Here is a 13922-nt window from a genome sequence, read left to right as displayed (position 1 = left end):
GACCCTCGATTCTTAGGAGAGAGTTCTCTGAACAGCGAATATTCTGGCCACTCGCTGGAAGGTTGCATCTTACCATCACAAATTAGGGAGTTGGCATTTTGCACATCAGTGTTTCTTAAGTTTGGCTCCTGTGATTCAGAAGCAGGAACCCACTGCAGAGGGGAGGCAGGCCTGAGGCTGCCCCGTTTCACTTCCTTCGAAGACCTTCCTTGTGGAGTCCTCAGCCCATCACCAGCGACAGCTCCCATGTCTCTGATTTTAGAACGCTCTTCCACAGTCAGCTGTGAGCCATCAGCACTGCTCAGAAGCCTCGGTGCCTCAGTGACTATGAATCTCGCCAAGACTGAGACAGGTACGTGTCGTGACTGAATAGAGCAGAGCACAGTGGTAAGTGCGCTTCAGGGGGCTGCCGCCTGGCCCCAGCTCCCTTTTATTATAATGAGAGAATGGGACTCATCAGGGTGTTGTGAGGAACAACACATATAAAGCCCTTACACAAGAACCATTCAGTAAGCGGGCTGTCATTTCCACACTCGGCCCTCATTAGAATATCCTATGGTGACTTTCAGGTCTCAGCTGCTCTCCTCACGCCTCGCCTAGATACTGATTTTTATTAACTCCACATTAGCTTCCACTTTATTTCTGTTAATAATGGAATTTCAGTTGCTTTATTCAAAGAGAGCAGATCCTTGCCCATAAGGAAAGAAGTAACAGGGCTTTAAGCAGAGTTGCCATAATTTAAAAGTTTTGCCTTGCCATTGGTATAAGCGCCCATTTATTCGCCATTTTGAAACTTGCACTCCTGTGCAATTAGGGGTTAGGGAAATCCAAGCCCACCCCAACCTGTTTTCTTCTTATTATACTTTCCTTCCGCCTGCCTTTAAATAAACCTAGGATTTCTGATGTAGACAATGTTTGAAGTTGCCACCCCCTGAACCTATAAATCACATTCATAGAACTAGGGTTATCCTTCTCATTTTTGGCATTGCTGATTTACAGGTGACCTCGAGCAAAGAAGTCCCTCGTGAATCAGCCAGAGCATGACGGAGGTGGGGGTGGAATGGGTATCTCTAGCCAGTCCACGGTGATTTCCAAACCCCTCACAAGTGTTTCCTTCCTCTGGGCCTTGGGCTTACCACAGAGCGGCCCCTGCTTGTTCAGGATTACGGAAAGTGGGATCATTACATAAAGTGGAACTGTCTCTGTCAGCTTGGCCTAATAAGGGTATGTAGCAGCCCTTCAGACATGACCCTGATCACTCCAGGAGGGAGGCAGGGATGAGGTCAGGTTTGGAGCTAGGCTTGGATGCCGGCTTTTAGAGCTACCCTGAGATCTACCTGCTCAGCAGCACCACCCCCCTCTGCAGCATCACCCCACCTGGAGCAGGCACAGGCAGGAATGGGCCCGTCACCACACACTGGCACTGGGGGTATTGGTGACTTTGAAATCAGACCACGTTCAAATACTACCTCAGCCAGTTACCAGTGTTGTGAAGGTGGGCAACTAACTTGTCAGGGTCCCTTGTCTCAGAGGCGGTTCGAGGCCCTGTGTTCCTCGACTATCCTGTGCCCCAGCATTGCCCATGATCTGTTTACATCTGCCCTCCCCAGTGGACCATGAGCCCAACAAGGGCACCGTACATCTTCGTAGCCCTGGTCTCTGGCACAATTCCTGTCTACCATAGGGCCTCAAAAAATGTTTAGTGAACTAATAATGAGTACAGAAAATAGTGGTCATTTGGGGCTTGGCAGTAATAAACCCTATCGTGCCCTACATTATACATCCTCTCGTGAGCATGCTGTCTTTGAGATCAAACAGGTATTATACAATAACAAACAGTTACCAAGGGTTAGGTGTTACTACATGAGTCCAAAAGAGTAAAATTCCTGTAATCTAATGGTTGTGTCCATAGAGTAAGTTATAAAAGAAAGGCCATCGTGTCCGTTTTCCACGTTTTGTCATCTGTTCTCTCCCAGGGAAAACCTGTAAGAACCATGTTCTACAATGCTTATTATGTCAGCGTGACTTTAAAACATAGGTAGTTTAGCCGAAACCGGTTTGGCTCAGTGGATAGAGCGTCGGCCTGCGGGCTCAAGGGTCCCAGGTTCGATTCCGGTCTGGGGCATGTACCTTGGTTGCGGGCACATCCCCAGTAGGGGGTGTGCAAGAGGCAGCTGATCGGTGTTTCTCTCTCATCAATGTTTCTAACTCTCTGTCCCTCTCTCTTCCTCTCTGTAAAAAATCAATAAAATATATTTTAAAAAAAAAAAACATAGGTAGTTTGATTTTCTGCCTAAAACTCACATCTAACATTTGACCTTATTGCCAAAAACTGTGGATATGAACTTTGGGTCCCTTAAAAGTATTGCTGTTAGGTTATAGCTTTGCTGACTGTTGGAAGAGCAGCACTTTCTCACTTCTGATTTCCCTGCCACGCGGAAGCACCTTCCGTCACAGCCCCGGCCTCGCTCTCCCTTTTATCCACCCCTCCCTGGGCCAGGAGGAGTGAGAGGAGAATTGCAGGATGTGTCCTATGGGAGAGGCTTACAGCTGTCCAGCGGTGCTAACGGATGGCAGAGTCTCTCTCTGGGGAGCAGTGTTAGAAACCAGTTGTTGCCACAGACTTGAGCCACATTTTCTTAATACCAGTTTTATCGGTAATAACATTTTTTTCTCCATCTGCCTGAATGCCTGTGCCTATTTTTAGGATGTTTAGGAATTTAGTGGAGAACGGTGATGTCCACTGGGCTTCTTCACACCCAACATGACAGTGCTTGCATGGAAAGTCTATAAACACAGGAGCTCTTTGGAATTCCAATCAAGAAGGAGGACATTCTGTGACCATCCTGGACAAACCTACACATACCTTCTCATTATACAGTCTGTTCTGCTACGAGGTAGATGTGTTAAAACACCGTTAAAAACTTATTTTGCTTAAGTGTCTTTCTTGGATGTCAGACTGGTGGTTTACTTTTATTTGACACAGCATCCTAATAGACATCCTATACAAGCAACAACCAGTTATAAAATACTAGGATAATAAACCTTATAATAGCATAACTTTGCCCCCAAAAGATACCTGTGAATAAATAAAAAACTAATACCTATTCTTTAAAGGAAACACTACCAAGTTATTGAAGAATATACATGAAGGGAAAAGGAACATGTTTATATAAGAAAATTCATTGTTATAAAGATGTCAACCCTTCCTATATCAAACTATATATAATGCAATTTCAATAAACATACCAATGAGATTTTACTTTTAATTTGTGACACTGGTTCTAAAGTTCATGTGGGAAAATAATTATGCAAGAGAAAACAGAAAAAAATGTAAAGTTAAACTTAAGGTATTAGTTATACTATGTACCAAAATACATTATAAAACTATTATATTAGTTAAAATAGTGCATTACTAGCATGTGAGCAGGCAAATAGGTAAATGGAACATAATAGTGTCCAGAAATGGACCTAAGTCATTTAAAGTAAGGATATCTGGTTTAAGAAGAAAAAATAGAAAACTAATGGCTAAGATAAAATGAAAGATTACCTCATTTTCATAAAGTCCAACAAAACGTTTCTGCTCATCAGGCTCTCCGAGCCAGGATGCTGGGGGTCAGGCTCCTTGCATCTTCAGCTCCGCCATCCTCAGTATGTGTCTTCCCAAGTCTTTCTGGGGGACATCTCCACTCCATCTACCACAAGGCAGAGAGGATGGCGGGAGGGGTGGGGTCACATGCAGAGGCTTTTATGGGCCCCGCCCATCAGTCCTAATTGCAGCAGAAGCTGGGAAATTGCCCTGTTGTGTGTGTCTAGAAAGAAGAGGGAACGGATTTAGTAAATACCTAGCATTTTATCCCACAAGACCCAAATTCTTACTGGAATTGAGTGTATAATCAGGGTGGCATTTTTATATTAATGGGGAAAGATGAATTATACAATAAATGATGCTGAAGAACTCAAAATAAATTAAGTTGGATTCCCAAAACACTCCTTACAACAAAATAAATTACAATGGAATCAAATGTAAGTGAAAAGAAAAGAACAAAACTTTTAGAAAACACAGGAGAAAAGGGGAGGGTAGCTTTTGATAAATAAGCATGCCTGCCTGGGAGAGTCCAAGAACATGGAGGGAAAGGGCACTGTTTCAGTACTCCATTTGTTGCATTTAGTCCTAATGTGCTTGCATCTCGCTGCTCTACTTGGCACAAAATAGTACGTGCTGGGAAATGTTGCAGATGAATCAAGATAGTTTCCATGGCATACTGACCTCATTTCCCTTGCTTTCCAATCTCATACGAGCTAATCCACTTTGAAGAATTATAGCAGAATAGACGAAACTGTAACACATTACCGCCAAGACATCAGCTGCAACTGACTGATTGCTATTTACTAAAATGCTCTATAAGGAGGTTGTGTTGAAGGCACTTGCATGTTTTGATGAAGCATTCCTCAAGCTGGACAAGAGCCTTACACAGGCCCTGGAAAGATTTGCAGTAGAACCGGCCAGTCCTTCTTACAGCTTGTATATTTTGCATATTATTAAGCAATATTTGGGCTTCATGAACTTGAAATCATTTTAAGATTCCTTTAACAATATTTTTATATGTAGTTTGGAGTTTTTAGGCTAAGATTAGTAAAGCATAAGAGAAGATTCAGCCGAAACCGGTTTGGCTCAGGGGATAGAGCTTCAGTCTGCGGACTGAAAGGTCCAGGGTTCGATTCTGGTCAAGGGCATGTACGTTGGTTGCGGGCACATGCCCGGTAAGGGGGTGTGCAGGAGGCAGCTGGTTGATGTTTCTCTCTCAGTGATGTTTCTAGCTCTCTGTCCCTCTCCTTTCCTCTCTGTGAAAAATCAATAAATATATATTTAAAAAGAGAGAAGATTCACTGGCAGAATGTTTAAACAGTTTATTTTACAGACATTAGCAAAAGAGATTTTTTTCTGTTCATCAATTCCAAGTTACAAATAAGGTCAGAGAAACAGTTTAATGTCTTTACCATTTGAATGAAACATTAAAAAGTATCATATTTGCCCCTGGGGCGAGTGGGGACACTAATAGACTCTATGGTAGGCAGAATGCCCCTTCTCAAAGATGTCCTCATTCTAATCCCTCAAACCTGTGAATATGTTGTTGCACGGCAAGCGAGAATTAAGGTTACAGCTGGAATTGAGTTTGCTAGTCACCTGAGGCTGAGGCGGGGACAGGAGCCTGGATTACCCAGGTGGCCCCTATATAATCACGTAGGTCCTTGTAAGTGCAAGAGGGGAGGCAGTGCCAGAGGGACTCGTCATGAGAACACTCGCCGGCCATTGCTGGTCTGAAGATGGGAAGAGACCACCCGCTCAGGAATTCAGGAGCCTGGGGAAGCTGTGAAAGGTAAGAAAACATTCTTCTCCGGGGCCTTGAAGGAACACAGCCCAGCCCACACCTTCATTTTAGCTTATTGAGATCCATTCCTAACTTAGAACCTCCAGGATTATAAAATAATAAATCTGTGTTGTTTGTGAGCCACTGGATTTGTAGTAATTTGTTGCAGCCTCAGTAGAAAACTCATAGAGAATCTTTAATGTTAAAGCACGTAATTAAGTATTTTGGGCACAAGGTGGCATTAGACTATCAGATTTATCACACACAGACACACAAAAAAAGCCCCTTCAATTTTATAATACTGAAGGCAATGATATAATTTTTTAAGTCATCTCATCACATATGCATCTAAGTTTTCACCGTTATTGTTGGTAAATTCCTTAAGTTGGTCCTGATGAATTCTTTAAATATATCTTTATTAATTTCAGAGAGGAAGGGAGAGGGGGAGAGAGAGAGAGAAACATCAACGATGAGAGAGAATCATTGATGAGCTGACAAAGCCTGCAACGTGGGCATGTGCCCTGACCAGGAATTGAACCGTGACCTCCTGGTTCATAAGACAACAATCACTGAGCCACACTGGCCGGCCCTGATGAATTTTTTATTTGATTTCTGGCAATGATTTTTTTTTAATCCACTAGGATACATGTCACAAGCATAGAAATGTCTTTGTTCCCAGTGCCTACAACACTGACAGCTGCCCTTAGCAGGCACCTAATAAATAACTGTTCAGTGATCCAACATCTCATGTTCAACTTGCATATATAAATTGTCATCTTTTCTAACATTAACCTGAATAACCTGGAACTTGAAGAAAATCCTTTTGTCCAAGAGTTTTAAATTTAGCACTATTCATAGAGCACTCATTTATTTGAATGTGCTTACAATGCATTCCTCTTTGTGCTAGAAACGAAACAGCCATTCCTTGTTCTATACGGCCCTCCCTGCCCTCCACCAGGTGAGTCCAGTTCTAAGGCAGAACCGCCTTGGGAGGCAGGGTTTTAGGTAACCTGCGTATCTCACTGTACCTGCCCATGGTCTTGGGTGCTGGGCACCTGCTGCTCCCTCTACCCTGGAGCATTAGGCCCACTTCCTTGGCTTGTCCGACTCTCCAAGTCCAAGTGAGGAAGCATCCCTCTTGGAGAGTTCTTCCAGTATATTCCATCCGCAGACATCCTGCAAATTCTGATTCTTCTCTACTCTTGCAGTACTGTGTTCTCTCCCTTTTCACATTGTTTTATACTTGCTTGTATAATTTTTCTGTAGAACAAGATTGTAGGGCTTATTTTTGTGGGATTTTTTTCTTGTATCTCAACAACTGGCCAATACTGGGAACAGCGCAAGTGCTGCTGGAGGCAGGAAGCATCCCATTGTTGGGCTCGGACGGCAGGAGGATAATATAACTGTTGCTGGTTTCTTAATGTGTACGTATGGCTGTGTGCACATATGTTTAACCCAGAAGCAAGAAGTAATCAGGATTACATTTGTCATCTGGGTATAATTTCCTTTTATAAACTCTTAGGAGAGTAAATATAATGAGGCCTAAAATCAATGCTGTCTGTTTTCTTTTTAAAAAATAAGGAAGGAATTTGAATGTAAATTGTAATGTTCTTCAAAGAGGAATGATTTGTCACTTTTTAATTTGATAAAGCTCTTTAGGCTTCAAATATGGACTTGGGCTTTAACTATTAATAAACCTCAGAAAGCAGAAATCAAATCCTCAACCTCTCATGAATTAATTTCTCACAACTTTAAAACTCCAATTATGCAAAGCAAGTCATAAAGAGCAAAAAGGCTTTTCCAACTCAGGTCTTCTTCTGGTGTTAATTCATATGATTAAATGAAATGGTATGTATATTAAATTAAGTATTAATACTATAAAGTTTATTTCTTACCATATCATTTCAACTATATATTTCTGCATTCAATATACTGACTACAATTATTATTTTAGCCAACTTTTATTTATATCAATGTGCTATCATTGAATAGCATAAATCATCAAATATTGCTAAAAGTAATTTTACAAAACAGCAGCCCCTTCTGTTCATCTTCCTACCCCCATTATCCACCAAGCAACCAACTTCAATTTTGTTAGCTATTTTCTCAGATTTTACTTTCTTATTTCTAAACTAGAGGCCCAGCGCGCGATATTGCGTGAGACCCAGACTCGCAGCGCTGGTGGGACCCAGACTGAGTCCTGCCCAGCCAGGCGGGAGGCGGGACCCAGAGTCAAGTCCCCGCCCACCCGAGCGTGCCTCACCGCATATGCAGCCTCCTGGTGACCAGTCTTTGGTCGTTCTGTGTTATGGCGTCAGGGCCACAAGCCTTTTATTAGTATAGATATATATATATATATATATATATATATATATATATATATACACACATGTATGTATATACTGCTATCCTTGACTCATCTGAATAGACTTATGTGTTGATTTCCAATTATAAATAATAAGGATTTTTAGCTCATGTATATGTCCTTTCTCCCTCCCACCATCTTCTCAAAATTATATCTCAAATATCTGTCAAATCTATATTCAGTGTTTTTATAATTTGACAGTGTATAGATATAGTATGTCATTTACTTTTGAGCCAAATAGCATGATTATATGTCCTCTCTTACATAACTTGTTTTTTTCTAGAGATGATCATTGTCTCATTTTAAAACGTTTTCTTAATTTTCTCTGAACATCTGACTAAATATTCCCACATCCTCAGCAGCTCTATAAAGTTAAATTTTAGACAAAACATGTTAGATAATTGGAGAATTATCTACTGCTTCCTACTGCAATCTGGGTGGCTCAGTGGGCCTGGAATTTGCCATCGCTCTGGGATGCTCTTTGCCTCCATTGGACACTGTTTGCTCAGTCCCATGTATCCCAGTATCTCACCATCCTCCTTTGAAGTTGAGCCCTTTTGTGTGAGGGTGTGTGTGTGCACGCGAGCGCGTGCACATCCTCAAGTAGCTTCCTAAGAAAGGCGATTGGGAAGCACATTTAGAATTCTTGGTTAAAACATAATTTTCCCTTAGAAATTTGAAGGTCTAGCTCCATTATCGGCTACCTCCCATTCGAGAAATTTGATGCCATTATTATTCACAATCTTCTATTCATTACCTCTCCCCATCCTTCTCTTCACCCCCACCAAATGCTTTTAGAGTCTTCTTTTTATCCCCAGTGTTTGAAATTTCAAGAAAATTAGCCTTTGTTGTTGTTGTTATTTTATTATCTGTTGGGGGTTTTGTGTGTTTTTTGTTTGTATTTTATTCTTTGGGCTGAATACCCAAAAGGCCTTTTTAAGAAGATGTTCGTGTTCTTCAGCTCAGGAAAATTCTTTTATGTTATTTTATTAATACTTTTCTTTACCATTCTTTTCTGCTTCCTCTGGAGCTCAAATTATTTAGCCAGTAAGCCTCCTGCATTGGTCAACTAATTTCTTAAATTTTCTCTTTTTGCCCAATTATTTGCCATTTTGCACTACAGTTTGGATTCTCTAGCTTTTCTACTGCATTTTTTTTATTTCTGCCATCCAAATGTATTTTCCTAGTGTTTTTGTTGTTATTCTCTGAATATTCTTTTTAGATCTACCATTTTGTTTCTGTTTTATGAATACAATATCCTCTCTTAATTATCTGAAAAGAGTAATGACTCTTTCTATTTTTCTTCTCCCTTCATAGTTTGAGTTTCTTTAAAAAAAAAAGAAAGAAAGCAAGCAAGCAAGAAAGAAAGAAAGAAAGAAAGAAAGAAAGAAAGAAAGAAAGAAAGAAAGAAAGGCTTATTGGGAGCATATTTTATATGCCATACAATTCACACATTTTAGTGTCTAATTCACTGATGCTTAGTATATTTATTGAGTCATTTCACCATCCCTGCAATTTAGTTTTAGAATATTTTCATCACCCCAAATCTTTTGGGCAAATTTGTAGGTCATCCCCTCTCCCAACCCTATTCCCAATCTGGTTGACACAACCAGTGAGCCACGCCGGCTGGGCTGATCTGCTTTTTATCTCTACACATTTGCCTGCCTAGACATTTCATATAAATAGGATCATACAATACTTGTTCTTCTGTGTCTGCTTTCTTTCATTTCCCGTGATGTTTTTGAAGGTCATCCTATTGCACAAGTCAGGAGTTCATTTCTTTTTATTATTGAAGCGGATTTCATTGTGGTGATTTTGCTTCGTCATTCACCAGTTGACTAGACATTTGGGCTGTTTACACTTCAGAGAAATTATAAACATTTTTATTTTTTAAGATATATTTTTATTGATTTCAGAGAGGAAGAGAGAGAGATAGAAACATCAATGATGAGAATCATTGATTGGCTGCCTCCTGCATGCCCCCTATTGGGGATCGAGCCCGCAACCCAGGCATGTGCCCTTGACCGGAATCTAAGCCGGGACCCTTCAGTCCCCAAACTGACACTCTATCCACTAAGCAAAACCATCTAGGGAACATATTTTTATTTTAATATTTTATTTTGAATTCTGTGTTTCACATTAGAAGGTTTTTCCCAAATGTATGGCACTCTGGCAGTCCCCTCATGTTTAGAAAGCAAAGCCAAACAAGTTATTTGGAAGCTGTATGTGTGTGTGGTGGGAGGTGGTGAAGTGGGGGCTCGGTTGCCATTATCTGGGGAAATCCTCACAGCGGTGTTCTGCATCCTTGTCTCTTGGACTGGGGGAATTTTCCATAGACGACTCTTCACTGTTTTCTTTGGGGGGGGGGGTATAATCCTAGCTTCCAGTGTCCCCGGAGTGGAGAGGAAGAAGGCTAAGATGTCACAACTTTTAGGACATTAACTTTTACTTTATCCCCATTTTCAGGGGGAGATCTGGCCTCCGTCAGCTGTGCTTGTGTCCCTGAGATGAGAGACCCTCTGTCTCATTCTCTTCTCCTGGGGTGGCTGCACAGAGCACAGGAAGGGATCTGGAGATCTTTGCAAATAGAGACTTTCACACAATCTATTTTTAGCCCTACCATTCCCTGCTCCTCCTCCCCCATCCCCACGGCTCCCTGGTGCCAATTTCTAAGCCTTTGGAGTTCTGCGGTGTAAAGTAGGTTACCGCTCTGCTCTGCCCACTGCCTCTTTGGGATTAGCTTTCTTGGACCCACGAATCTACCTACCACTATTCCAACTACTTTGCAGCATCCAACATTTTACTGCCATTCTTTTCTTTCCTGGTCTCATTATCCTTTTACTCTCATTTTCAAAGCATTTTCATCAGGAACAGAGTATTTATTCAACCAGCCATCTTTAATGAGAATCTCAATTTCATTCTTAATGAGAAAGGAAGCTTTCAGTTCCAAATAAGTTATGTGAATACCTCACTCTCAAAGAATTGCATCATAACTCACCACCCTTTAAACGTGTGACTTCCTCCCCAGAGTACAGAATGGAAGGTGTGGGGAGGAAGAGCTTTGCAGTGAGACACCTCAGGCAGGTGGGTAAGGTCAACATCAGCAGTGATGAGTCATGTATAGACCCTTTGTGGTCTGCTCCCAAACATCTATAACCTCAGCCTAATCATGAGAAAAACATAAGACAAATCCCAGCTGACTATGACTGGCACTTTTCAAAACTGTCTAAGTCATCAGAAAAGAGGAAGGTCTGGAGAACCATCACAGCCAGGAGGGACCTGAAGAGACATGATGAATAAAGATAGCATGGTGATGTGGGTGAGATCCGGGAACAGAAAAAGAACATCAGGCAAAAAACTAAGGAAACCTGAATAGTGTATGGACTTCCATTAGTAGTAATGTATCAGTATAGTTCACTGTGAACTCTACTCTCTTTGCAACTCTTCTGTAAATCTAAAATTGTTCTTTAAAAACATTCATTAAATAATAATAAATAAACCCTGCTTGTTTATCCTTTGGCTTTTTATCGACACCTTTATGTCAATAGAAATGTGCCAGAAATGATCATTTTACAATTTGGCTCATTTCTACCTTATACTAAAACTATCAGCAATCTGTTCCAATTCGTGTACTAGAGTATTCATTCTCTTTTCCAAATATGTACTGAGCAAGTACTATGTTTCAGGATACTACCTGGTGCCAGAACTACAGAGAATAATAAAAAAGAACTCCTGTCCCACTAGAGCAGTGGTTCTCAACCTTCCTAATGCCGCGACCCTTAAATAAATATCTGTGTTTTCCGATGGTCTTGGGCTCTACAGCAGCCGTTCTTTAATAAATATCTGTGTTTTCTGATGGTCTTAGGGTCTACAGCAGTGGTTCTCAACCTGTGGGTTGCGACCCACAGGTTGAGAACCGCTAGCAGGGTCGCCTAAGACCATGGGAAAACACAGATATTTACATTACAATTCACAACAGTAGCAACATTACAGTTATGAAGTAGCAACGAAAATAATTTTATGTTTGGGGGTCACCACAACATGAGGAGCTGTATTAAAGGGTCGCGGCATTAGGAAGGTTGAGAACCACTGCACTAGAGGCTCACAGTCCAGTGGGAACACGGGCCGCCGTAGAGCACTTCTTGTTTTCCACTTCGCTAGAGACACACCAGCTACAATGAACACATTTTGTGCTCTTCATATTTTGAATACAAAGAAAATAACAGCTGAAATTCTTCTCGAACTTTTCAAAGCTTTTGTTTAGGTGAGACATGGAGTCCCCGAGAATCACAATACCATTTATGAAACATACAAGAATGATTAAAAACCTGGTAGAAAAGGGCGTATTGACAACAGAGAAACAGAACTTCCTACTTTTTGACATGACCACACATCCCCTCACCAACAACAACATTAAGCAGCGCCTCATCAAGAAGGTACAGGAAGCTGTTCTTGACAAATGGGTGAATGACCCTCACCGCATGGACAAGCGCCTGCTGGCCCTCATTTACCTCGCCCACGCCTCGGATGTTCTGGAGAATGCCTTTGCTCCCCTGCTGGATGAGCAGTATGATTTAGCCACCAAGAGAGTGCGGCAGCTCCTCGACTTGGATCCTGAGGTGGAATGTGTGAAGGCCAACGCCAACGAGGTTCTGTGGGCGGTGGTGGCGGCCTTCACCAAGTAACTGCCCAGGGGGAAGCCTTCTCCTCCCTCTCAAGTAAACCAGTAGTTTTTCTTCTACTGACTTCTGGTTTTCTGCAATTTATACTTTCCCACACTATAACTGGCTTTTGTTCTGCAACGTAATAGGTGGTTTTCCTTTTACGTGTGTGTGTGTGTGTGTGTGTGTGTGTGTGTGTGTGCCTGCAGGAATCTGCTGGTAAGACGTTTCTTTCTAGATTTAGACAAATAGTTTCACTGCCTGTTAGCATTTCATTTCTTCTTGAGTTTAAGACATTTGCCATTATCACTCTAACAGGTTTTGGAATTCTATAATGCTGACTTTCAAACAACCTTTAGTTCCAAATACACATCATTAGTACCTACTCCGTTTAAAATTGTCATCAAGTACAAATTCTTGGAGGTAGAAGAGGGTAAAGGGGGGGCCTGACCAGTGTGGCTCAGTGGTTGAGGGTCGACCTATGAACCCAGCTCAATTCCCGGTCAGGGTACATGCCTGGGTTGCAGGCTTGATCCCCAGTGGAGGCATGCAGGAGGCAGCCAATAAATTGATTCTCTCTCATCATTGCCATTTCTACCTCTCTTTTTCTCTTCCTTCCTCTCTGAAATCAATAAAATATATTTTTTAAAAAAAGAAGAAGAGGGTAAAGGGGGGATAAATGGTGATAGAAGGACATTTGATTTGTGGTGGTAAACACAATACAATATACAGATGATGTATTATAGAATTGTACACCTGAAACTTGTATAATTTTATTAACCAATATCACCACAATAAATTCAATAAAAAAGGAAAAGAACATTTTTCTATATTCTTAAAAAATTAACGCAGAAATCATACATACAACGTGTTTTTTGTTGTTGTTTTGTTTGTTTTTAGTAATTCTTTATTGTTGACACACAAAGTTTTTAACTCACCAAAAGTAAAAGGCTGTATCTATTAGGGTACTTGATGCTAGAGCTCAATAGAGATGCATACATTAACATTTCTTTTCCTGGCATTATGCTAAGTGACATAAGTCAGGCAGAGAAAGACAAATTCTAAGTGATGCACTAAAAGAGCCAAACTCATGGAAACAGAGACTAGAGTGGTAATTGCCAGGGACTGGGGGGTGGGGTAAATGGAGAGATGTTGGTCAAAGAGCACAAACTTCCAGGTATAAGATGAGTAAGTTCTGGGATCTAGTGTACAGTGCGGCGATTACAGTTAACAACACTGTACTATATACTTGAGAGTTACTAAGAGAGTAGATCTTAATTGTTCTCACCACAAAAAAGAAATGGTAATTATGTGACAGGATAGAGGTGTTAGCTAAGGCTACGGTATAAACATTTTCCAATATTTTATATATATATATATATATATATATATATATATATATACACACACACACACACATATATTGAGATATATAATACATATTGTGTATGTCAATTGTAGCTCAATAAAACTTATATTTGTATATTTTAACTATTAAATCATAAAGGTAAATTGCTCCATAAA

At 40.9% G+C, this 13922-nt stretch overlaps 1 pseudogene; it reads left to right on the top strand.

The window, feature by feature from the left end:
• Positions 1-327: 327 nt before the first annotated feature.
• LOC114230183 (Golgi phosphoprotein 3-like) lies at positions 328-12482 on the top strand (annotated as a pseudogene).
• The last annotated feature ends 1440 nt before the right edge of the window (positions 12483-13922 follow it).

This window comes from Eptesicus fuscus, chromosome 4 (genome assembly GCF_027574615.1).
Source record: "Eptesicus fuscus isolate TK198812 chromosome 4, DD_ASM_mEF_20220401, whole genome shotgun sequence".
In the NCBI taxonomy this organism is placed as follows: domain Eukaryota; kingdom Metazoa; phylum Chordata; class Mammalia; order Chiroptera; family Vespertilionidae; genus Eptesicus; species Eptesicus fuscus.
This window is presented reverse-complemented; position numbering and strand designations above follow the sequence as displayed.